This window comes from Oculina patagonica, chromosome 4 (assembly GCF_052425735.1).
Source record: "Oculina patagonica isolate OP01 chromosome 4, crgOcupat, whole genome shotgun sequence".
Taxonomy (NCBI): Eukaryota; Metazoa; Cnidaria; class Anthozoa; order Scleractinia; family Oculinidae; genus Oculina; species Oculina patagonica.
Window position 1 is genome coordinate 42,863,438 of NC_135761.1, and position 27,772 is coordinate 42,891,209.

The 27,772-nt window shown below is 38.5% G+C and overlaps 1 long non-coding RNA gene, 1 other non-coding gene and 1 pseudogene across 2 annotated transcripts; 1 reads left to right on the forward strand and 2 right to left on the reverse strand.

Annotated features, from left to right (window-relative positions):
- The window catches only part of LOC144648488 (uncharacterized), a 344,754-nt pseudogene that overhangs the window by 267,372 nt on the left and 49,610 nt on the right, over positions 1-27,772 (forward strand).
- Trnag-acc (transfer RNA glycine (anticodon ACC)) lies at positions 107-179 on the reverse strand. Its single transcript has one exon. It is a non-coding gene; the product is annotated as a tRNA-Gly (tRNA).
- LOC144650295 (uncharacterized) lies at positions 9,984-27,069 on the reverse strand. The gene is made up of 3 exons (XR_013570084.1): positions 26,965-27,069; positions 25,753-25,835; positions 9,984-10,129 (listed from the first exon to the last, which is right to left on the reverse strand). It is a non-coding gene; the product is annotated as an uncharacterized LOC144650295 (long non-coding RNA).

Here is a 27,772-nt window from a genome sequence, read left to right on the forward strand (position 1 = left end):
ATACGGTTTATCGTCCTTATCCGAGAAGACTAGAATATCTAACCATTTGCAGTTGTTATTGCAAAGGCAGCATATTCTTCTCAGTTATTTTAAGACCCTGAGTGTTAGTCCGGTCTGGGACTCGAACCCGAGACCTCCCGCACGGTAGTCCGGCGCTCTACCAACTGAGCTAACCGGTCGGCGGTTAAAAAAATTTGGCCATGTCGAAGTGGTCTGTTGTCAACTGGGACTTGGAAAACAGTTGCTCTGTTGTGCCGAGGGCAGATATTACAGATCAGCACTATTCCGTAGATCAGACGGTAACAGTCGTCGTCAGAAGTAAAGGACAGGCGGGTTTATGGAAGGGAAGAGAAAGCAATGGACCCACAGTTTGTTTCATGGTTCACAGCAAATCGTCAAGAAATCCTCAACAAGTGGAAGTCAACCTTTAAATGGGGAAAGCACAATGCGACAAAGAGTGTTTCAATTGGGCTTCCTACAGTATGTGTTCCCATACTTTGGCAGCAACTGAAACTGCTGGGGTCTCTGAAGGATTTCATTAATTGGTTTAAAGGGAGGATGCAGTCACTAAGTCTTTCAGCAATTTCAAACATAAACATGCCAAAGAACGCGGTCAAAAAGTGGGTACGCTGCAAAGGAAAGGTGTCATCAACAAACCTGCAGGGGAAGGAAGACCAACTGTGTGGGTCGGGTTCTGCAGCCTAGCAACACATGCAGCTCCTGTCCATACCCCAGCCCTGCAGAGTCACCCAGTCTACGCTCAAATGCAGCCTTGTATTACTATGGGTATTTCAGTGAATTCCCCAATTTATCTACAAATACCCTGTTTTCCTCATCCACCGCTCACTTATTGCCATGTTTCCTGGGCTGCGCCATGGGGCAACAGAAAAAATTGGAGATTTACAACCCTCAACGTCCAAAACCACCCTCAGGAATCTTTGCATTCGTTTTGTTATCATTTCTTGACAGAAAAGTGTCACGGAAGCGTGAAGCCACGAGCACCAAATGACCTTCTTGTAACAACAAGACTGCATCGCAAGTACTACAAGGATGGTGGGCAGCATGTCTCTATTGATGTGTCTTTAATATATTGCCACATCAACCTTTACTGTGAAGAGATGGCATGTTTAAATGAAGAGCTCGACAACCTGGAGCAGTAAACGCGGAAAAATTCACTAGATTCACAGGATCCCAGAGGATATCTACACATTGACTGAAGAAGTGGTTATAAAACCAACCCTGGGGTCGATATCAATATCTGAGGATGCCATATGGAGTTCTTCCCTGCTCCAGAATGTTTCCAGTGGAAATTGGATCAGAATCTCAAAGGCCTTGAAGGGACCTACAAGGTATTATATAATAACCTGAATTCTACGCGCATTTTGATTGGTTCTTACTTATGATCTATCAGAGTAGACACATGGATGACGTCACGCGGTGGTGTGACTCGCGCGCGTGATTAGAGTTCAAAGTCCAAATCAGAGTTGTTGGCAAAGTTTTTCAAACTTGCGAGGCCACAACAAAGCAAAAAAGTTCAGCTTAATTACAAATGTCCAGTGAGAAACAATACGCCAAGCATCGTTCACCTTTCGAAGCATTTAACTGGGCGAAACAAGCTTGAAGAAGACAGTGAATTATTCGAGAAATTATCCGAAATCTGTATGAAAGTTTGACCGATGTTGTGCAATTGGACGACGCCACGGGAAACAAACGAATTACGGTTGAATGCTTCGGTTATGTTTACAGATTTGAACAACTTTCCAAATCGGAATAAAGGTTAGAGTTTTCATTGACTTTCAATTGACCATTTTTCTGTTTATTTAATTAATCGGATTATAACTTAGTAGTTAAATCAAAACAACTTAGCTCATCTTTACGGCGGCATTGCTCACACTGAAGTGTGCTGAAGTATTGTGTTATAATATAAAACAAATAGATTCCATTTTGCCGTGGGTCTGTTCAGTTATAGATCACAGAAGACGTCAAAATGTGGTATGAACATCAGTGACCCACTCGGCTAGCACCTCGTGGGCCACTTCTCTGTTCATACCACATTTTGACGTCATCTGTGATCTATAACTGAACAGACGCGTGGCAAAATGGAATCTATTTGTTAAGCAGACGACATCCTAATTACAAGTTGTGGTGCTAGTATGGATAGAGAGAATAGAGAGGTGCCGAGAAAGAATTTTGAAGCTCAACTAAGAGAAGTTACAGCTCAAGTGTTCAGAAACCACCTTTACTTGCCATGTGTTGACGCCTGAAAGATTTTAACCTGACCCAAGTTAAGTCGAAGCCATATTGAAGATGGAAAGTCTCAGAGATGTAACAGCAGTCTGAAGACTTGTGGACTTTACCAACTACTTGTTTAAGTTCCTCATTTATATACATTTATAGGTTGAATAATGCAACAAAGAATGACAAGCATCAGCTGGATCATAAATGGATACACTGTGCCTTGACTCCAACAGTGTTAAATAAGTAGAATGAAAATAGGACGTCAACAGCAAACCATCTACATACAGAAGTCTGTAGGGTAGAGGTTTTGAGTATGTAAGAGACCACATCTGGGAAACACAACAAAAACCGTACAGCCATGTTGAAAACAAAACAGACAGATGACATGGTCCACTGACATATTGTCACACCATTCCTAATAATTTTTTTAACAATAATAATTATAATTGGTAAGTGATTGCAAAAGTCAAACAAATCTTCACCACGATGGGATTTGAACACACAAACCCCAGGGGTTAGTCTAGGGGTCAGTCAGGAGGACTGGCTGTATCATGGGTATTTAAACATGATTGTTATTTAGTTTTGTAATTTGGCCAATTAACAGAACATTTCTGAATTTGAGATGATTTTGGGTGTCAACACTAGAATACTGGATACCTTAAGACGAAACTTCAGCCCAGCTGCTGAACAAATAATTGAACTTGGAAAGACCAAAGAGACGAAGAAAAAGTGGGGAATGGAACATTACTTACAACTCATGGAGAGTTTCACAATGATGACGATGCGACTGATAACTCTACAGGTTAGCAGCTTTATGTTTATTAGTAATACTTTACCAGTGTTAATGATAAATGAATCAAAATTATGTTTAAAAAAGGGGTTTACATGGGTATTTCACAACATTTAACTTTTTAGAATGGTGCGAAACCAGAGGGGCTTCTCTTACTGATGTGCAATTAGACTATGCCTTTTATGTAGTTATAGTATTTCATGTAGTAATAATTTTATTATATGTACATTTTTTCACTTTGTTCTTTGTTCTTTTTTCACTCTCTCTATTTTTAATGTAATTCTTTTCTCTAATTTCTTAAATGAAAAAGCAGAAATTGCCATGGCTGTGCTTCCATTCTTACTGAAACCAACTAGTAAAGAAGGACTGTCTCAGCAGGACTTTGTAGACTGCATTCCAGCTGTTAGTACAATTCAAAAAATATTTTAACTAAAGGGAAAAACCTTAACTTTCAATTAATTTAACTTACTATGTAAATAGTATTTAAGGCTTTAACTGTTTTGACATACTTATAGCAACTGCAACATCTTTGGATGATTTTTTCTGGCTTGTATTGTCAGTTTTCATCTGCTTGGGACGTATTTCGCGTTAAATGGCGTTGTGGGCATGCGTAGTTGTCAATATACGTCATTTTATCGTTTAAAACTTGAAAAGCAAGTCATCCGCTTCCTACAGTTATAAAACATTATAATAACCATGTCACTTTTCATCTCCTTGGCACGTATTTGGAAGGAAATACCAATGTGCGCATGTGTATGTATTTCCCATACAAACTCTTAAATTTTGGAGGCGTTATAAAATTGGCAGCAAAAGTCGTTGAACAAATATCGACCTTTCAACATGTTGCTATTAATGTACTCTCTTTGCCGTATAAGTTTTAAGATGAAATCTTTAATCCTCTCATAGTTACAGCAGAAAAGGATTTCCTTACAAAGCTCTCTAAATTTCGATCCCATGGAATGTCTACTGGTATGTCCTTAAAGGGACAAAAGGCAAGTTGGTGTGACCTCAGCCAAACTAGCCCTCCTTGAATTTACCACCCCGAGTCAGTTTGGCCAAAAATTGTCAGCTTAAAAAACGGGTTGGCAGAGAGAATTCTGTTCTTCTATCAAAGAAGATCAGAAGATCTTGACCCAGAGGCAATGGCACAAAACTCTGACTCCCTTGGCGATGTCTTTGAAGAGTTATATGTGGAACACAATACAACACCAGCAGCAAAGTACACCCTGACTTCCTCTGCCAAGGAACTTTTCTTTAAGTTTAGCAAGCCAAATGAAGACGATAGCCAAGGGGCAGGTGCCAATGTAAGTATTTCTACAGGTTCTAAGAAATACAGAAACAGGGGTTTTGCTAAACTTGAGCAGGCCTGTGGCCCGCAGCCCACAGAATGACTCAAAGATGCTTCGTTTTTGTTTATTGAGGTAAACTTTGGTATTGTTTATTGACCTAAAACGAGCATTGTAAGCAAGTAACTCATTAAATACATTGTTTGGTTTATCGAGTATACAATTGTTAAAGAGGTCTAGAGACTAGTTTGCTTCTGTTCCTCTCCCCCCCCCAAAAAAAAAACAGGCTAAAACCAAACCCCCAAACGTCAAACTTCCCAAAAGGTAATCCCAAAGAAGTACTAAAAAAGCAGTGGTAACATTGAGAAAAAAAGGATTCAATACGCTTTTTCACACCTCCCCCCAAGAAAAGTATGCACTTCGCGCTTAGTTCCAGCAATTCCAGTGATGCGTTTTGGAGAAACTTACATTTATGCTCACGCATATTAGCCGTTTCAGTAAGCCAATCAATTTGCCAGGTATTGTAAGTTGTCCAGCAAAAAGTAAGAAGGCGGTTTCCGCAAGATTAATGAACACCGCCGTTGCCAGGTAAGATTGCCATTCCAAAACATTAGAGTTAAACCAATCACAAAGCTTTACCTTATTCACATTAACCAATCACTGTGAGTTGTGGAGCTAGACTGTGGTTTATATTAGCGTCATACTAGGGTGTAAGTGAAGAGATAGAGAAAAAAAGTTAGATTAAGCCTCAGAGAGATCAATACCTGAAGTCGACAAGTGAACAATGTAATAAACTTGGTAAAGGAAGAAACCCTGTCCAGAAATATATCTTTAGAGTGACAAAAGAAAGTAAGCCAGGACTCTGAAAAATACTGTGTAACAATAACCAGACCAAGAGCAAACTGGGAAAAATGGGCGAAATAAACTGTGGCAACCTACCATTCTGGGTGTAGGTGGTTTATGTAATAAAGCAGAAGCCGTGCAAAAGGCATTTCACAGAGGGCTCAAGAGCTCATTTTGCAGTCTTGGAGGGAAGGAACCCAGAAACAGTACCGAACATACTTACAGAGGTGGACCACATTCAGCAGTGGACGGGATATTGATCCCTTTCAACCAACTATTTCAGAAGTCATAGATTTCTTAACTGAACTGTTTGATAGTGGACTTGGCTACAGTGGCCTGAATACTGCTCGTTGTGCTCTATTTAACAATTAGACTACAAGCCCGAGTTTTCTATGAGCAAATAGTCAACGAGGCGCAGCCGAGTTGACTATTTGCTCATAGAAAACGAGGGCGAGTAGTCTAATTGTTTTAGTAGAAACTCTAAAGGATTTCAGTCCAAAACCTACAATATTGTGCACTTTGAAGACAAAAATCAAGAAAATTTACCGCTTAAAGAGCTACGCGAGCACGCGACTGTTTTCTATCGGCGAATAGAAATCAGTGGGAGAACCAATCAGATTCGCGGATTTCCAATAGAACACAGCCGAGTTTCTACTAACATCTGTTATCCACTTAGATGATAACAGAACTGTGGGTTCACACCCATTAGTTAACCGGTTTTTGAAGGCTGTATTTAACAATAGACCTAGTATACCTAGATACCAATCAGTTTGGGATCCTTACTGTGTTTTGACATACCTTAAAACACTAACACCACTGAGAAGCATAAGCCTTAAAGAGCTTACCCATAAGTAAGTTATGCTGACAGCATTGGTGACAGGTCAGAGATGCCAGTCGCTCCACCTAATGGATTTATCTGGTATGCAGCAGAACGATGTTCATTATAAATTTGTTATTAAGGATATTGTTAAACAGTCAGCTCCAGGAAGGGAACAACCAGAGCTTATCCTTCCTGCTTTCCCATCAGATTGTAGGGTTTGTGTTTATTCTTTTATTCTCTTCTTTTACTTTCTTCCTTTTTACTAAGTGGCTTGGTTTTTTTTTCTTTTATTTTCTCCCAGCCCAACGCTTTTCAACAACTCCTCAAGCGTATTGAAATTGTGGAAATGCATCAGAAAAGTGATATTGAAGACCAGGTTGGCCACCTCTCTACGTACGGCCAAAGCCACTTATTAGACTTTGATAAATACACCACCATGAGCATGGCTGAGTCCTTAGTGTCGAATGCCAAGCAAGTTAATCAGGCCTCGTTCCTTGCCATCTCATCTGCAGAAATCCAATAAGGTTTACTTCCTGACTTTGTTTGCCGACAAAGAATACACGCAGATTCTCAATCGCATCACCAATCCCTCTAAATCAAATGCCATTCCTGTACAAAATACATTTAAAGTCAAGTGCCATTCCCGTATAAAAAATGAAACAGGTTAACTCAGTTAGACCTGATTCTTTAGGGCGGTAGGTAATTTTGATATTAGAAAACTGACTTTAAGTGTCTGATTTTATTTACAGCAATAATAATAAAAGTATTGAAACTTGGAGGCTTTGAAATCCTTGTTTTAATATGAAAGGATGCAATAGACTGTTTTGGCTTTAATACCAAAGATGGGGAAATAAATGAAACAGTTTGGTACCATCGTGTATAGTAAGCACTTAGCTGCTTCTTTGCACTAAGATTTTTGCAAAAGAGCGCCTGCTCCTATTCAACCTGTTTTATGAGTTTGAAATTTGAAGCATGTTATTATTTATTTTCCAAAAATATCCTTGACACTGTTCACGTCAAGAAAACTGCTCTTTTCCCCTCGCCTGAACTTCTGTCTGGTTTTGGTGACTTACAAATTCATCAAACCTTAAACAAATTATTATCAGACAGGTATAAAGATCTCCTAGACTTTGACTTTTTGTTTAAGTCAATATTTTGAAATTTAAAATCAATATTTTGAAAACAGATCTGACGTCGCAGAAACGTTTTAAGTGCTATTAAATAACTGGTTAAAAAATTGAACTGCAAAAGAACTATCCAGTGATCCAAAAATCTTTGAAAATTACAAGCCATTTTTTGTAGTCCCTGCCAGAGCAGTGAACCTTTTGCTTTAACTCTAGCTGTTGCTGGGCACATGTGAAAACATATGCATGCTTTCCACAGAATGCATGATTTTTTGGAAAGCAGTGCTCAAGTAACAACCCAATAAGTGTGCGCATTATGACCACTTGAGTGACCTAGTGAATGAACCCCTTTACATGTACAAGCAGGTAGATGGGGATACTTATTACTGTAACAGGGAGTGGGAAGAAAGTGGGTGCATCTTGTGAAATTGTTAGGCGAAGAAGAAAGCATGGATGAGGCAAGTACAAAAGTAAAATGGCTGTGATTTGACTGTCTGTTGGCAAAGAGAAACTTTTACAGCTTGTGAAAAAAAAGATTCTAGAGAAAATTTATTAAAGCCATTGATAAAGTAAACATTGCAGCAATAACGAAATTCTTGCACCAATGGGAGCTACTCGATCTCAAAGTAAAAGGAACCATAAAATCTCTGCCTTTCCCTGTCCATGGGTGCAACTGCGCAAAGAATCAACACAAGTGTTAAGCTTGCTAAGGTTAACAAAGGAGAATTGTTGGCTGTTGATAATCCGAAATATCAACAGTCAATCAACAACCACAGTCATTTAAAAGGGATCAAGCTTGATGACTTTGACACAAAGGAACTATCGGTGCACGTGGTACTAGGGAGTGGCAAATACACTGGAATCAAAACTGGCATAAAACCGCACATTGGCAGGAATGGAGATCCAGTAGTTGAGAAAACAAGGACAAGAATCGACCACAATCGCATGATGTTGAGGCAGACAAGCCAGACTGATTATGAAACTTTGTCGTCTTGATGTACTTGGATTAGCAAATTCTTCCAAACATGACCAATAAACGGTCTACAGTGAGTTTAAAGAGCAACTAGTGAAAGAGGAGGAAGGATAGTGAGAGACAGGCCTACCATGGAGAGGGAATCACCCCCTCCTTCCTATATCAAGAAAGAAAGCCTTTGCCATCTAAGTAGCCTGAACAAGAAACTTGAACGCCATGGTTTGACAGCTGAGTACAATCAAATCATCAGAGTACAGAAGTAGCAAGGAATCATTGAAGACTGCCCACCTGAACCTAAAGGAACCGAGTATCACATTCCCCATAGACTTGTAATCCGTGACGATGCAGCTGCCATCAAACTATAGGTGGTCTACAATGCTTTAGCCAGGGCCTACTCAAGTGCCCCACCTTGAACGAATGTTTGTACCCCAGCCCAGCGCTAGAAACTAAGTTATAGGACATCTTGCTTCAGCATCGTTTTTAGCAACATCTAGAAAGACTTCTTGCAGACTCGAATCAAGGAACAAAGGCGTGACACACTTCGCTTCCACTAGCGAAAAAACAAACACCCTAACTATGAGTTCACATGCACTTTACTTTGTTTAGCCTGCATGGCCGGCGTTCAAAGGGGAGGGAGAAGGAAAGTTTGAGCACAAAGCGCAAGCAAGAGAGAGCGCGAAGCATGTTTGTGGGAGTTGGGAAAAGGGGAAACGCCTGCCTTGGCGCTATTGTTTTTTCGTTTTTTTTTTTTTAACTTTTAGATTCCGGACGCAAAATTCGTGATTGGACAGCTGAACAAAATAGATTATTCTGATTGGTCAGAAGGAACTCATGGCCTGTTCTCATTTACATTCAACATGGCGGACGATTATGATGATGCATGTTTTGAACGATTTCTCGGCGAAGCTTTTGCTTCTTTAAAGGAAAATGGAGGAAATATTGTACTCAAAGAGGAACAGAGAAAGGCAATCCATCATTTGTTTGAGAAGGACATTGTCGCTGTCCTACCGAATGGTTTTGGCAAAAGCCTTATTTTCCAACTTTTTGTGTTAATGACAATATATGCTCAAAGGGGTTTCTTCACTGGCATTCTGGTAATAACCCCTTTAGTTAGCATAATCAGGGACTAGATAATTGAGAAACAATCGCTGAATCTATCCAGATGTAATTAGCCCAAGAAAATGGATCGCCTGAAAGACATTTAGAGAGGCAAATTCAACATTGTATGTGTCCGCTGAACACGCTATCCACACACGCTTTCTACAAATGCTAAAAAAACATTTTGGGTGTACCCCAGGATTGGCAGCTTGCGTTGTCGACGAATTGCACACCACTGAAATGTGGACTGGCTCAAGGTAATAAACCTTTCATTCATGTATGATTGAATTTATTTGCTTAGAATAATGCCTGTCGTTGTGAAACTGTGGTCATTGTGATTATGCACTTTCCTTATTACTGTTGTTTGTTTTCATTCAGGAAATACAAGGCAAAGAAATCTGTTGTCCTCCAGAGAAACACTGTGGCGTTTTGCTGAGCTTATGGAGAACTCTGTCTTCTTTGTTTATTCGTTAAGAAAGAAAAACAGAAGCCTTCATTGATTAATTATTATTTACTTTCTTAAAGGTGAACAATGAATATAGTGGAAAAATTTAAAAATGAAACATTAAGCTTTCTTTTCTTATTTCGGTCATTCATAAATGTTTGTATCCCACTTTCTTAGGATATAAATAGCTTAATAATTTTTCTTGAAAAACAATTTTTAATGCTTTTGAATGATGAGGTCGTTTTGACTTCATTTCTCTCTTCTTGATACATGTAAGTTCCTACACTTAAAAGCTGCAATCTGCCTTTCAGTGTTTTATTTTCCCTTTCTTTCTGCGAGAATTATTAGGTTTCAAATTTATTTATTTTCGTCTTATTTTTTATGAAGGAACCCCTTTTGCTGCTCTAACTGGCACAGTTGATAAAGAAACATGTTCAGTGATAATTTCCAAGCTCTCCTTGAAGAATCCACTGATCATTCAGATAAGTCCAAATAGAGAAAATGATGCTTTTCTGTGAGAGAGAAAAAGAAGAATGCAATCTTTGAGGAACTGGATTGGCTTATTGAGCATGTCCAAAGTAAAGGAGAGTCAGCTTGCAAAACCATTATTTTTTGTAATACAATGAATGACATTGCTTGTGTGGTGAATTATTTGATGATGAATCTAGGACGAAATGCATACTCTCCCAATGACTCATATGAACAATCAGAGTTAAAAAAGAAAGGAAGGAGAAAAAGTGAAGGGAGGTGGCTTATTTTCGCTTTTTTCTAACTGGAAAAGGGAAAGGGGAGAGCAGGGAAAGAAAGAGAGTAAGAGAGAAAAGAATGGGAACGAGAAAAGAGAAGAAGAGAGTTGGAAAAAATGGGAGCAAGTGAGGGGAGATGAGTTGGGCCAACCAGATCTATTGGGCATCTACCTTGACGACTGGGATTGGCCAGCTCCAGGAAGCTCTCTGTTAAGCCAATGTATGTTTAGCTGCAGGTGCCTCATCTTGAATTATGCAATGATTCAACAGCTTTTTCAAAGACAAGAAAACTTAATGACTGATAATCCTTGAGACATGCAATATTCTCATGTTGTTCCAGTCAAAAGGGGAACAAAGACAGTCCTTCCACTTTGTAATGCGACCAAAATAATACATTTTGTTAAGTTCATTAAGGGCAATGTACCCTAATAAACTAGAGCAATGTTGAAAGTTAAACTGAGTTATGATGTAGTATAAAATGATCTTTGTTGAAGCAATTAAAGCAATTACATTTTTAGCCAAAAAATTCAAGGCTACAATGAGATTCTAACCCAAGACCTCCCTGATACCGATGCATTCCTCTACCAACTGAGCTATGAAGCCTTCATTATTGGTTAAAACATCTAAATGTATTTTCACTTGTCATCTATCTTGACATTGAAACGAGTTATTAATGCTTGAAATCCAAGATAGCGGATAGCAAGTCAAACATGTCTGTTTATCCTATTAAGTTCCACTGCAGTTCCTTGGTCATCCTCACTTGAATGGTTAACAAAAATCGGTATGAAAGATGTGGAAACTTTAATCAAAGATCTCTTCGAGATATCGACTTTTTTTGCATGAGGTTAGTATGAGTAGAAGGTTTATCCTGGGCATTGTTGTTCGAACATATCATGGAAGAATTCAAACGTCTTTCAGTTCAAGCATTTTTTATTTTCGCGGAGTAAATGCTGTATTTGTCAGTCGCGACGACTGGGTGCTTTGCGACTCATATACTACGTTTGCCTTTAACATGTTTAATCGAAATAGTTATTTCCTTTCGAGTTAGAAAGATTTCTACTCGGCCTAATGCAGAAAAATAATGCCTGATCGCAGGTTAGGTTACACACGACAGAGTTACCTTTTGTCTCGTCACGCAATCTTAACCCCACATTGAGAAGTAAATTTTCGTTTGGATATTACCAAAAGCCGCTTCTCCTCGCGTTATTCTTTACCTTACAGCTACACATGCCATTTCTAACGACTGTATTTCCAGCAAAACAGTTGCTGTTATTTTTCTAATGGCGATCGATGCAGAAGAAACGTTTAACGTTTACTGCTTACACCGGAAGTAATTTCACAACAGGCTACAAAAACACTTATAAATATCACTTAACACATTTAATGATGTTGCAATTAGCGAAGCGCACTAATGACGTCACAGAATTTGATCCCCGGTGTGAGTCAAAATTCTATCAAACAAACCACTCTCTGTAAGAGCAATGTATGGTTGGCGGGCACTTTGGAGGCATATTTAGCGATTGTTTCACAAAACCATGGCCAGATTGGCTCGGATTTCGAGAAAAAATCTTACCTGTGCAACGTAGAAAGCTCAAACCGTGGTTTGAAACAAAAGGTTTGTCAAACAGAGCGATTATTCAATAAATGTGTAAAATGTTTTACTCTCAGTTATTGAATGGATTATAAAGGCCCGATTTGCTGCCGGGATTTGCTGAAAGAAAACATTTATTTTTATGAGAAATGCAAAACGTTTACACTGTTCTTAGTGGCACATTTTCCAACACAACAGAGCTAACCTCAGATTTATGCCACCACAAAATTACACAAAGAAACGCTCGTCCGATCGGTCCCCTTGCCTGACCCGAATATTTTAAGAGGTCAATTTTGTTACACAATTGTCGCGGCAAATACTATTTAATATACACTGATCGAGCTCGGCAGCTGTAGCTGCAGTCTGTAATAGTAATGGGGATAAATAACAGCTTCAAACCCGCCGTCAATTCCATTAGAAAGGTGTTTGAATAGCATAATATTTTCGCCCTCTATCTATCATGTGTCGAAACAGATCGGATGACCGGCGATCAATGCCGTCAAATTCGGGAAGAATTCTGAATTTCTTGCAACCGACGATCTTTCCGGTGCCTAAATGAAGCAATCCTTCGCAATTATATAATTCGATAGTAATTCGCTATCCGCCGCTTAAATTTCTCGCCAGCCTGAATAATTTTGCAGTGGGAATCAAGGTGTTATTACCGGATCTTCGACTAATAAATTCAATTTTGGGCCATTTTTTGGATACCTTCAATCTGTTTTCACTTACTAAAGCAAAAATGTTTGGAATCTATCATTTTTCGAGCCTTTCGAGAATCTCGGCCTCACATTGTGCCTTTCTCGCCCCTTTTTTCTTGTCAAGAATGCGTCCCCTCCATACAAAGCCTTTGCCCAAACTAAAATTGTTGTCCCACTCACGCGGGTGGGGGGGGGGGTATCATGTGGCGAAATCTATTTTTAGTAATAGTGCGCTTCGCTAGATGATGTTGCAATTCTAAATTGTGCAACTCAGCAGAAATAATCAATTGTCACGAAATGAGATCCCTTTGGTTAACTATTAGCAACGTTTTAGTGTGTGAAAGACTTGTACGAGTACAAATTTGCGTTGTTAATCGTTTTAGGTTAAATTAATATTAGCGCCTAAAGACTTGTACTAGTAAAAAATGCGTTCTTAATCGTTTTAAACTTCACTGCCTTCGAGCGCTGAACCGCTTACATTCTTTATTGGTTATGTGACGTAAGATTTGGGCTACACGCGTTTTTGATTCTTATATAATGTTTGTAAATTTGACAAGTCACGTTTTTTCTACAAGAACGGAAGTGCTGAAGCACAATTGTGCAACTCAGCAGAAATAATCAATTGTCACGAAATGAGTTTCCTTTGGTTAACTATTAGCAATGTTTTAATGTGTGAAAGACTTGTACGAGTACAAATTTGCGTTGTAATCGTTTTAGGTTAAATTAATATTAGCGCCTAAAGACTTGTACTAGTAAAAAATGCGTTCTTAATCGTTTTAAACTTCACTGCCTTCGAGCGCTGAACCGCTTTCATTCTTAATTGGTTATGTGACGTAAGATTTGGGCTACTCACGTTTTTGATTCTTATATAATGTTTGTAAATTTAACAAGTCACGTTTTTTCTACAAGAACGGAAGTGCTGAAGCACAACTATAGAGTGACACTTACAAGTCACGCGCTTTGATCACCCACAGCGGAAAGTATTCCCTTGAGAGTTAACAAGAATGCAATCCCTTCCGGTTCAGATTTGAGTCCACTAAACGCTATTCTCCTACTTCTTTGCTTGTAAACAAGCAAAAAAACTCGAAAAAAGGGCAGACAAATTATCCAAAAGGTTGCCTTGTAAGGGATAAAGGTTTTTAGTGGAAGGATTTATCCATGAATTTCAAGGTTTGAGGAACATGCATCTTTCTTTCCTTTTGCTGTTCTCATGTTTCTAGCGCCAGTCAACTAGAAGTAAGTCAGCAATGACTTAAAGGTTATAGAAATGCCATCTTCTCCCTACGAGGGTTCAAGGCAAAGGTCGCTGAGGTGTTGAAATCTGAAAGAGTCCTACTTTGATGTTCAGAGATATGTCTTCATTTTATTTGATGAGATGAAGATCATGACAAACCTGGCTTTAGATAAACTGACTGGAGAACTCATTGAATTCACTGTTCTGGGTGACACATATGTGAATTTTGTATCTTTGGAGAAAGTCTATGAGCTTGCCACACATGCCTTAGCATTCCTGGTATGGGGGTATGCACACAGCTCAAGTTCTGCCTGGCTCGACAAGATCAAGTGTCACTACCAGCTGCCCCGACAACCCGGCAGCATCCTCGTATGCGGCTTTAACCCTTGGGCTTGGCTCGCCACCATACTTTTGGTCACATGTTACAATCAACTGGTTATGACACACTCTTCATGGCCAGGACTGCATGGGTGTCATCTACATGGTTGTAATGAACTTTCCAAGAGAGAAATGGTCTAAAACCTGAAAACTTTATCATTTTTGGAATAATTCCATGCCAGGCAAAGTTAATCTACACAGTTCCTGTAATGTGCCGTTTTATGGCAAGAATCTCGGCATCTGTTTTCGGTGCTGTACTATTTTTTGGCACCCCATTTTTAGAGTTAGTCTATTTTAAGCGAGAGCTTTTTTTTGAGCAGGCAACGAAACTATTTTCAGCCATGTGCGCTCTATAAAGGTTATATAAAGCTATTTCTAAGTGGCTGTGCTCTTTTTTTATTGTAAATTTTTTCCTCTTGCTTGTATTTATTTATTGTAACTTTTCTGGGCACAAATAAAAGATTGTTGTTGTTGTTGTTGATGCAACAAGAGTACAAGGCTTTGACCCCAGGGCTTGGCTCGCTGCTGCCATCTGCGACAAGATCAAGTGTCACTACCGGCTGTCCCGACAACCCGGCAGCTTTAACCCTTGGGCTTGGCTCGCTGCTGCCATCTGCGACAAGATCAAGTGTCACTACCGGCTGTCCCGACAACCCGGCAGCTTTAACCCTTGGGCTTGGCTTGCCGCAGCCGTCGCAACAATCTGAGGAATGCAAGGTAATGCTAACAGAAGCAACAAAGTCTAGAGAAAAACACATGTCAGAAATCTCCTGTCACTCAAAAAGCTCCCAATGGTTGGGGATCTGACCATGAAGGCAGTCTATACCATCCAGCGACAATGATTGACATTGGCATCCAAGTAGAATCTGCAGATGACCTTCAGGCCTCTGGAGCTCGAGACAACAGTGAAGTATCTCTAGAAACTGAACTTGATCGTCATGTCCAGGTTAAAGCCCAGTCAGTTTTTAGCAGTGCTGATTTATGTCATGATGCACTGGATGCCATGGTTTTGATTCTGACTTTCAGTTTGACATGGAGGATGATTAGTAACCCAATTACCTAATTCTGCATTCTCGACTCATCAACATATTAAGCTGATAAATTGTTTATTTTATCACATGCATTACACATGCATTATGGAAGAACGAATGGCTTGGAGAGATTGAGAAGACGAGGGAATTGATCGGAGTTTTAAGGAGTTGATCGTAAAGAGCATGTGTAGACATGTGAAAAGTATTTTGCAGCTGAAGATATTGAAATTTGTAAGCACAGTTCTTATAATTCTACCAACTATGGCAAAATAAGTACCAGTAATCACATGATTTCGAGTGCAATTTGGAATAAATAAGCACGAGTAAATTTTTCAAAGGCTAACAAAATTGCACGAGCCCGCAGGGCAAGTGCAATTTGTAGCCTTTGAAAAATTTACAAGTGCTTATTTATTCCAAATTGCACGAGAAAAATCATGTGATTACTTGTTAATAATATACAAGCGACAATTTCGGTCACGCTTTGATAATTTTCGTGACAACTTCAGAGTAGCGCCTGGCTAAAAATTTTGACGTGTGAATTCATGCGTAAATATTCATTCACTCTCTGGAAGTGCTGCATGAAAAGTTTTCAGAACAGTCTTTTGACTCTTTTCGCCGTTGAATTTGAAGAATGTGAATGACAAAGCAAGGAAAAAATTCCTAAGGTTCTGCTGCTGTTCTTGGCTGAGAGGTATTTTTTTGGTACGTTTTATCCGTGCTGTGTTTGTGTTCGCCCGAACAGAAATCAACCTCAGTTCAACACATGTTGCTCTAGCTGACAAATTAGTCAAACTAGAATACCGAACTGAAATACTGAACTATAAAAATCTACCGAACGGATTTTCTTAGTACAGATGAGCACTCTGCTACAACTCCGCATTGCTACCTGATTTCACTGGATGTTTTACAGGTTAGATTTGCCTCTTACAGTTGTAAAACTATCTTTTGTGCCTTTTGTTGTTGAGCGAGCTTTTAAATAAACAAGCTTCGGCTATTATTAAACAATCATGAAATGAAATGCTTGCTTCTTCTGTGTTCAAAACTAGGTAACCGGTTCCTTGGAAGTCTGGTCAGTACTTCTTCGCGTTTCGCTTCAGAGAAGTGAAGCAATGTTTCGGCGAGAATTTTAATTTACTATCGGCCGTCGGCCGTGAGCTTATTTCGAGTTTAGTTTATGTCTTGTCCTCTTTGCCTTTTTGATAATTTTACGTCTTTTACAGTAAGTAATGTTTGTTGTTCTTCTGTACTTTGCGTCGTTTTCAAGTCTTTTAATTAAAATTGCGTTATTAAGTTTAAATTTTGTCTCACTTTCGTCCGCCATTTTGTTTGTTCAAGATGTATTTTTCATGAGGCTGTTGTCAATTACACCGTTTTGCACTGCCAATTACACTTTTTGCACTGCCAATTACACGTTTTGCACTGCCAATTACACTTTTTGCACTGGTTTGGGATAAATTGACGTGTTCTTAGCCAATCAGAATGGAGAAATTGCTGCTTGTATATTATTAAGTACATTAGTATGTGCAATGCCACAGAAGTAGTCAAGGGAAGCAGAAAGAAATGTAAAAGCAAGAAAACCGAATCTATCAGTGTGTGAAGCTCCCAAGATTGTCCATACAAATCCTTGACAAGTTTAATTCAAAGTATTGACATTGGTGAGATGATAGATTTGCAAACACTGGCTGCCAGATTTTATGTTGAGGCATTTCCTGGAGTTTTCCCAACTATGCATGCCTCATCTTCCCCACACCAATTCACTGCTTTAGATTGCAATTTTATATTTATATATTAAAAACACACCTTACTTACAATAATATACAAAAGTAACACACTACTTACAATACTAATAAAGAACGGCATTTTTTTACAATAGAGTGGAACCCTGCCTAACGGCCACCTTGTTATTACGGCCACCTCGTTATTACGGCCACTTTTGTTTGTCCCGGCAAAATACGCTTACATTTTCTTTTAATAAACCCCGTTAATGCAGCCAACTCGTTAATACAGCCAACGACCACATTCTGAAAACACAACCTGAACAATCCTTTATATTTTTACCCTGGTAACGGCCACTTGAACCCTTTTGCCGAACTTCAAATTAACATTGTTGAATATCTGGCAAAAGAAACGAGCGGGACGGATGTGGTCTCAATTAAAGAAACGTTAGCAGGCTGCTTTGACCCACCAATTTGTCACAAAACCTCCAGATAATTGGGACCACAGCTTTTTTCAACAAGTAGGCAAGGTTAGCATGAATGTTGAGAGTGACGACAATGATGGAAATCTCGATGACGAGGTTCAAGAACTTATACCAGCTGTTCCGAAGCTGAAATCCTATCAAGAGAAGATATCTTGCCTTGAGGTTGTTTTGTGTTTTCTTGAGTCCAAAGGCAACTCTAACACAGCAAATGCGCTTTTGAGAGTGACTTCTCATGCCCAAAGTGATTGGCTGAAATGCAGAAGGAGCCAAACGAAAGTCACCGATTTTTTTTTTGCAATATCGTGAACTTGAAAGTCAATTGATGTTACTCATGTACAGTATTATAAGTCAGAAAAGCTGAGACCTTTATTTTGAGATAGCCTAGCCTGTTCGTGTTCTCTTTTTTCAATCCAATAATGTTCATTTTTCCATGCATGAATTGGAAAGAGGGAGAGAAAACCAGCACTAAACACGCAGGCGGACTCGATACGTGCGGAAGTATTTACCTAATTAAATACCGCACGCACTAACACTGTGAACGCTATTGACCACGAAAAACACTGCTTTTAAAATATTCTAATATACTATCACCTCTATTTGCATTTAAACTTAACTCGACCGTTATTTTACTCATATCTACTTGATAATGAACTCAAGATGAGTTTGAAACGTCGTGGCTTATTTTCGCTTTTTTCTAACTGTATACTAATGTTAGTTTACCGTTATATGTTTTTTACTCTCTAAATGTAATTTCAGGTGTTATTGTCACTCTTATTTGTAATCCAATATAAATATCAATAAAATACTAAAAACTTCTTTGTTAAAATGTTTATCAAAATTCAGCTGTAACCCACATATAGGAACCTGCTTCATGTTCCTTGACTAAACAGGTTCGTTTTTAATGCCACATATAATAATAGTTGTGATTCTCTTGCAAGTTGAGCCATTATTATTGAATAATTTGCACATTATTTTTCTGTTCCAGAAATGTTCTTTTAACAGGTTACACAGCAATGCGGCACTTAGTCTCCTACCATGGAAACACTTGAACTTATACTAATGGTACAATAATTACTTCAGGTGACGATTGGTAATTACCAGATGGCTAACATTCCTTTAGCACCCCGCACAAATTTGTAATAGCTGCATAGCTATAACCACATCCCAGATTAATTAACTCACCAGCAAGATCAGTTGCTAGTTTTCTTTTCAAATCTCATCGCAAACGATTGCCCTCTCGACTGTCAGTTAACATCCAGCTTTCATTCTCATCTCTTTGTAAGCCACGTCTCAAACAAGTTCACATTGTCAAACTCAGCGTGGCAAGCAGAAAATCGATGCAGCTTCTGCGTTCGACTAACCTGGCTTGTTTGATAAACTCAAGCAACTCAACCTTGACAAGCACAAGGTCAAGCATTTCACCCCATCTCAGCCCTGGAAGGCATCTCTAGCAGCAGACCACCAAGGGCCTTAAGACAAAGTAGAGCTTATACAGTCGAACCTCGATTATCCGGACCTTGATTATCCGGTTTTTCGATTATCCGGACTTCCTTCTCTGGTCCCAATTTTTTCATGAATATTAATTATTCACATTCAAGACCAGATATAACTTAGTTCTACAACGATTTAAACGTTATTTCAAGGTGGTTTACCTGTCAAAAAAGATTGGAAAACCTCTGATGTGTAGTTTCCAATCAAACAACATTTAATACTTGGGCAGGCAACTTCCTTATTCAGTTTCCACTAGCCATAAAAACATTCACACAAATAAATTTGCTTTCTGCCTTTGTTTACCTGTCTTATACTGAAGTTTACAAGACAAAACGGCAAAAATCAGAATGTTTAAATCCTTCCAATGAAGTGAAAAACTTAGTAGAAAGTTCGTTCGGTCGACACCGCTCGTTAGCACTACATCTAGTCACCAGGCCCATCACGAAAAGACGCATGGAACGCCTGGAGGTTCAAAATTGCTTGCGAACGAATCCGCGTGTTTTTGTCGCGTTTTTCGGAGGAAAACTGCCTCAAAATGATCAGTGTCTTCGGAATTTTTGTTTGTGAGGATGGTTAACAGCTGATTTATCGCTATTATGAAGCAACTTTTCTTTTTTTCTGTTCAATGTGGAAAAATGCGCCGAAGATGCGCAGGATGCGGAAGTTAGCGATGTCAGTGCAGATCCGCACCGCATCCAGTCAGATGCCCTGGACCGTTTTTTGGCTCATTAATATTCATACTTTCGATTATCCGGACTCTCGATTATCCGGACTATTTAGCCTAGTCCCAACGAGTCCGGATAATCGAGGTTCGACTGTACTAATGATGCCTGTAACAGATGGTATTTTAAGTTTAATGGCATTGAATGCAATGGTCCTATGATGATCGATTTAATCCATTAGCAATAATTGGCCCGGTAAGATTCCCACTATTATTTGTATTCATTTATTTAGTGATTTAACTTAAACATGTACACGCATTTTGGAGTTTATATATAGTGGAAGGGTATCAGAAGAAGAGGTAAAGCAGGAACAATCACAGGAAAGGGAATGTAAGCAGCAATTGCGATCTCAGCAATGGTTTTGAACAAATTAAAGCACTGTTTGATTGAACAAAGACAAGTTGGCTGCTGTTACCCAGCATAATGAACAGCTTAAATCCATGTTTTCATACCTTGGTTTGGATTGTAAGCAATTTTCAAAGTCAACAAGAGAGCAAAAAAGCACATCATCAGCTACGAAATCTACCACAAGGCACTGGAGACGGAAAGAGACAGTGAGAGCTCTAACATTTCTCTCCAAAAGGAAATTTGTGCTGGTGTGCAAACCCCAGACCTCATTTTTCAATGCTGAGTCAGAAGTATGGGTTCCAAGAAATGTCAAGTGCACAGGAATAGATTTCACCTGTGTCCAATGCTGCTGTAGACAAGTTTGTTAAGGAGTTAGACATTAGTACAGTTAATCAAATCACAAATGCTCCTGGTGTGCCAAGACCAGTCACTGGAATTGTGTTCATTATAATGGATTTTTATCTGCCAGTACTTCATCTCGCCAAGAAGCTTGTTTGGTTCAATGAGCTAGAAAATCATTTAATATTCCAGTTTTCAGATGATGGTGCCCCTGAAACCAGCTTAATGATGATGTCCATAGAGAGTTTGACAATGTTGAACTTGGGTGACAGAGTCCGAACTTCAGATTTCCAATATCTATTACATGGTGTTATCTTAGGAGAGAAAGATTAGGTATTAGAAGAACTGTGGAAGCAATACACAGATGAAATGGCCTTGCTGGAGGAAAACATCAGCACTGTGTGTAGTGCTTATGATTGTCACAGAAGAGCAAGCTTTCTATTGCCTGGTTGTATTCTTGACTTCAAAGGAATGGATGTATTTTTACCATCTTCTTTAACAACACACAAGTTGTTGAAAATTTATTTAGAGGTAGCTGTTGGCTATTCAAAATTCTGTGACTTAAGGAAGCAACTTTGCCCATTTATTGTCATTACTGCGACCAACATCAGGCCCCCGTTGGACTTGTCAAAAGAACAACAATCAGCATTGATTGCACCCCGCTGCATCAGTCTGGGGTTTGTTTTAAATACTTACGAACTTATGAGAAGAATTTGACATTGAAAGCTGCCTTTGTCTCCACCAAGCGTCAGCTACGGTCAACTAAGCAATCAACTATTATCTGCATTTTGCATGTTTTTGAAAACTGAACTATTATATGTAAGTAATATTTTGATAATTAATATATTGAATACTAGCACAAATTCGTAAATGAATATTGCATTTGTCGCTGTTTATTTTCAATCTGTTATTTTATATTTTCGATCATGACTACGAAGGTGAAACGAGTGGTGTTATTTTGTTATTGACCTGTTGAATTTTCAAGATATTTTAGCAATTCTAGGCGGTAAAGAGTCGTGTTACAAGTGGTAAATTTTACCGGTTACTGCCTGATAAGGCGAACACTGTGACACCGTCACTAGAAGATGGTATGTACCGGTATGTAGTGAAATGTTCAGCAAATGTTTATGTTTAAAAAATAATGTTATCTCACGCGATAACCCAAGCACAAGCGCCATTTACAACAAACTGTCGCTAAAACCATTTTGACATGCAAAAAACCTCAAAGATTATATTTACTAGTCAGATCCCCCACTTCAAGTGGGTATGTCCAAATGCAACCAATGTGACTGCCAAACTTGTCTTTGAATAAGAATAAGAACTAACAATAGACAAATCAAGATCCTGGGCATTAAAGTGCATCACTTATCAATTCCTGTATGGCATTTCATGCAGTAAATGCCCCAGAATTGTCTACTTTGGAAAGACAGGACATCGGTTTGGAGATAGCTTCAGAGAGAACCTTTTGAATGTCATATGGAAAAGAGTTGAGCTGCCAGTGCCTGAACAGTTTACAAAACCAAGCCACAACCTGAACGACATGACAGTGCTTACAGTTAATCTGGGTGACCAAAAAAAGAAGACGTGAAGAAATACGACTCATTTACAAGGCCCCGGCACCAAGCGAAGACTTTGGCTTCACTTGATAAACTTGTATGTGAGTTTTGCGTGCGCAATTTCTTTGCACACACAAGTTCCAAATCTCTGTTTATTTCAATTTCCCTCATTTTTTTGCACATGTGATCAATGTCCTTTTCACTTTTTACTTTTGACGGCGGATGTTTTACAGCGGGATGTCAATTGGCGTTAAAACAGTCGGATCACACATGTTTCCCCCTTAATTCTGTATTTTTTTATAGGAAAGCAAGGAGCACTATAGAGACTTGCCTTGCTGTTTAAAAATTAAGATCGGTTAGTAGCTTCTGGAAGTACCCAAAGTGTTGCACGGCAGTTGTCTAATTCACTGGGATATAGAAGGTGACAACATCATCCTTTGTAACTAATAAAAATACAATGTTTGGGCCACTAAGCCACGAAGGAAGGCTTTAAAATAAGATGGCAAACTGTGGCCAGAATTATCAAACATTCTAAAAATGTAGGAAGTCTAAATTACAAACCAGCATGCGCTGAGTTAGCGTGCAGATGCAAATTCTGTAAAGGAGTAATATCTTCCCCAAAAAATCTCAATTCAAGTAATTTGCTGATTACCTCCACCCAAAACAACCATATGTCCAATAAAGGAAAGAAAGACTAAAGGAAAACACAACAGAGGAGAACTTGGCTCTGTTGAAGAAGATCAACAAGGTTCCAAACGTGCCAGAAAAAAATTGTTAATGTTCAAAAATGACGCTAAATGGCGGTATAAAACTGCTCCGACATTTCGGCAATACTGCCTTCTTCAGGGTGGCACGAAGAAAAAATCCAAACGTGCCAACATGACAAACATGACAAACGCCGAGCTTCAACCAACTAATGTTAATAATGACAAATTGTCAACAAGAAATAAAACCTGGACAAAGGCTACTGCCAAGGAGACAAATCTATTAGAATTAAAAGGAAATGCTGGTTGATATTCAGATCACGGTTCCCAATATTCTTCCTCCATTGAGTGTTTAGAAGTGATTATCTTTAAAACATGATATCAAGAGAGCATCTCAAGTTTAAGATATTGTGAACTCAAACTAAAAAGGAGGAATGACAAGTAAAAATTTGCTTTTGTTATAATTAATTCATATTAAACTTTGCAACAACCGCCATGTCAGGTCTTGACAAGTGCCTTGGTAAAGTATTACTTTTTCTAGAATTTGTTCATTTTTAATGGAGTGCAAGAGAAATGTAGTCAATGATTTTTTTTAGAAGTGGCTGGATGTATATACCAGTTATATGCTTGTTATTGTCTTGGCATACCCTCAAAAAGTGCTAGAGTTGCTCAAATATCAACAGGTAATAAGTAGGCCAGAATCTAAGTTCAGGAGACTCGCCTGGCTTGCCTATGATAAGCAGTTTCGCCGTACCTTTTATTAAACTAAATATTTTCACCACATTTGCGAGAGATTTGAGCATGTGCGTGGTTGAAGGAAGACGTGTTTTTTGAGCAGCGTAACCTTCCCCGTCCTTAACGACCGAAAACTTTAAATGTTAGAAAAGGTTTAAATGTCAGACAAAACAAAAAAGAACAAGCGAGGCGACCGAGGATCCCCAGACGACGAAAACATCGAGCCAAAGCGCCATCAAACCGAAGAAGCGCTTAACGACATGGCGGCCAACACTGAGGCAACATGGTCAAGCGGTAAAGAGCCAACTTTGACTGAAATCAAAGATATACTGGTGGGCCTTCAAAAATCAGTCTCCAAAATACTGATAGAAAACCAGTCCCTTAAAGAAGAATTGTCGCATCTAAGGGCATCAGTTAATTCACAGGGACGCGACTTCGATAAAGTTAAAGTCACCTTAGACCGCGTAACGAAAGAAAATCAATCGCTAAAAGTCCAGCTACACCACACTACGGAAAAATTAAACAAACAAGTGGAGGAAACAGATAAACTGTGGTTTTCTCTCGATGACCTCGAACAGTATTCGAGAAAAAATTCATTGGAAATCGACGGTATACCTGAAGAATGCTACATGTCCACGGAGGAAGTGGTTTTAAAAGTGGGAAATGCGCTCAATGTCGAAATATTACCGCAAGACATTGAGATATCGCATAGAATACATCGCCGTGGCAGCAAGCCGATCATAGTGAAATTCGTTAGCCACAAAGTCAAGGCACGTTTGTATAAGGAAAGAGTTAAACTGAAAAACGTTTACTTGAAAGATCTATTCCTCGTCGGAACGGCGAACAAGATGAAACGTGATGGAATCTTTGTGAGTGTATGGACAATCGACGGTAAGATTTTTGCAAAAACTTCGCCAGATGGTAGCCCTATCAAAATCCGCTGCGAGGAGGACCTTGAGGCAATTTAATCTGTCCTCGTCTTGGAAAACTTTCAATTTTAACTTGTGTTTACGATTTTTTGAACTATTTAATATATCAATTAGACACTGAACTTACTCGTTGTACAGTCTAAAAAGGATGGGGACAGGCTTAGGTGAAGGAGGTAAGAGCCTCACAGTAGACTTTTTTTATTACTCCGTTTTCTATATAAGGTATATAGAAATAATTATTATTATTTTTCCCGTGTTTTTTTTTTTTTGTCCTTGTGATCGTTTTTGTTATTGTCATTTTTGTAAACATGTGTAGCAAGCCAGCATGCAGAATCACTCCTTCAGTTAGTAAAAAAGCCACCTTTAAATGGAAAACCAGAAAAGTGTTTGTACCAAGGTTTCAAAGGTTTAAAAAAATATTGCGTTGCGGAAAAGATCTCGACTGGAACTGTCAACAGAGATTGGGATGTCATCCAGAAATTTGCAATGGAAATTTAAAACACAGAAATGTCACGTAAATTTAGAATCATTTCTCTAAATGTGAGAGGATTACGAAATCAGAACAAAAGAGGAGTGATATTTTCCTATTTGAAATCACAAAAGGCAACCTTGTATTGTAAAAGGCTTGAAAGAAAACCCCATCTTCAAGAGTTCAGGAGAAAAATGTTGCTGCAATGGAAAATAGAAAAATGCACTCCTCCTTAACGTCTTTCCAGTGTGTCTGTTAACATGTTCCGAATAATCAATATCCGTCAGAAAACTTAAATGTAAAGTCAAATTGTAATTAACGTCCCTTTCCTTTCAACTGTAACTTTTATCTTGACCTAGCCTGTAAACCTTGCTGTAATTTATTTTTATTTAAGTAAGTAGTATTAGTTTCTTGTAAATCATCAGTGGTCATTACTGACGGCTTTGTTTCATATGTATCCCCACTAGTTATAAACAATGTGTTATTATTAGTTTAATTTTTTTCTGTTTTCCCTTTTGCATGTAATTTTCTTTTCATTTTGTATTACATTGTTTGAATAAATTAATTAATTAAAAAAAAAAAAATTTTTCACCACATTTGCATTTATTTCATTCTCAAATGGCTTTTTGTGTACACTGTTCGAAGTGCAAGAACTGTGAAGACTTTTTGTGGCACTACATGAAGAATGAGAGTACCACCCATAATCTCCCTTTAAACTCTTAATGTTACTGCAGAGGAAAACATTAATTTTGTACAATGGCTGAAATACACAAAAGCATTTTTTTTTTAAAGCCATAAATGGAAAAAAAGGTTAATACAAGGATAAAGGTATTGATCAACCCTGAATAAAGTAAAAATGGCCCTTATACCAGTCATGATTTAAGACCTATTTTTTGAAAACAATTTAATTTTTGTCTTTTTTCTTAACCAGGAAACATTTTTCAGTGTATGCATGCAAGCTTACCTTAAGTCAGGATGAATGCCTGAGGTGTTCCTGTTCTGAACTATGTGCTGTCACAGTTAAAACTCTGGTCTAGAGCATTCCTCCTGCAAAAAAAGAAGCTTACTGGTAAGTCTACTTTGAGAGACACTTATCATAAATAAAAGAATTGTGGAAGAATACAGTTATAGTAATAAAATATAACCTTCTCTAAGGAAAACTTTTAACCTGGTTTCAGGTAAAATTACCAACTGTACAGCAGTCGGTAATTTGGTGAGGTTTCATCTTGCCTCGGCATAAAAAAATATTCTATTTACCAGTGCTCGGTTCCATGGCATAACAAATGGATGATTCAGGTACTTGATAAAAATCAATAAAAATCGATAAACATCAATAACTAATCAATTTATTGGTATCAAAAATCGATGACCCAATACTTTGTGATAATTGATTTTGATCACTTTTATTAATTAAGGTTCGATTGGTATTGATTTCATTCGAAAAGTATCAATAAAGTCTGAAGAGATTTTAGTATCGATTTCAATCAAGAAATATTGGAGAAGAAATCAATCCTGAAGTGTGACACTGAAAAAAATGCAGTCGCAGTTCAAACTTGTTTTAAATTTGAAAATACACAAAGCATGGAATGAATGTATCGTTCTGCAAGAGGAATAAAGAATCATAACAACAATTTTCTGGTTCAACCTGAGTTGTAGTTTCCCCAGCAAGTTTTGGTTTCACCTAGTATTTGATCAGGTTTTATATTCGAATTGTTCGTTAATTTTTCACTATTCAAAGGTAAAATAAAAAAGGACAAACACTCTATAAAATGGGTCAAAGTGGAAGCGTCCAGATAGCTTGAAAACAAAATACAAAAAGCTGGCGGGAAAATAAGAGATGAACTGAACAGATTTACGAAATATTACTTCACTCGTCTCGACCATGCGGCCCCGCAACTGGGAAAATGTTTGGAATTTTAAACCGGGTTTCTAAAAAATAAATAAAGTTAACCCTGTAAAACGGTTCACACCCACAGGAAACGACTTTTTCTCGCTCAGTTCGACAAGTTTGCTGAATTTTAATTTGTTTCGAGACTAGCGCAACATTTGCTGCATAATTTTGACCAATTTTCTCGAGGGCCACGCTCGACTCAGACTTTAGATTAGATTGTCTCCGTTATTTTTGCCGCAAAAAGACATCAATGTCCTCCAAAAAAGCTGGTTTGCTTTTGCTTACCTTAAAACGCCTTCTTTAAATCTTTTGCTATGGGTCTTGCTTCGGTTTGTTTGCAGTGAACGCTCGAGCGAGCTGTTTTTTCTGCGAAGTATGCAAGCAGCCATCTTTAATTAAGATTTCTTCGTTCCCAGGCCAACGACCGGGATTACCATGTGATCAGCAGGTCCGCAGAGCGTGAAAATGCATTAGCTAAATTCATAAGCGAGACCAAAAGCCGTCGAAATAAATAGCTTTACAGTCAAGAGATCATTTTTGACATTTTTGTCGAAGCTGAATTTATGATTTCTATAATGCAAAATCATTTTGCTTGAATGTTTCCCACACTTAGACTAATTATAAAACTGGAATGTTGATTTGAACACTATCTGGTTAGTTTTGAATGAAAACGACTCCTTGAATTAATTGATTCACCCATAAAGGCCCGGTAATACGGGCAACATTTTTGTTCAACTTGTCTCGCAACATTGTTGCATTGCAAATTGAACGAGTTGTTGCCCGTATTACTACCGCGCGCTCAACTTGTCTTGCAACAAATTTTGGTGGTGCAAGTTGAAAAAAATTGTTGCAAAAAGTAGAACTCGGTTCTACTTTGTGCAACATGTTTCTGCAACTTGCAACACCGAAATTTGTTGCATCGTGGAACCTTTTATTATTTAATCATTTATTCACCCATGAGGGACTTGTGAGAGGAACGCTTGAAAAAACCTGGGGGTGTCTCGTTTATGGGCTATGCATTTATACATCGCGGATAAGGGTAGCTTATAGGGATCCTGTGATTCGTGTGGTCATTAATTTCTGTGCTACATAA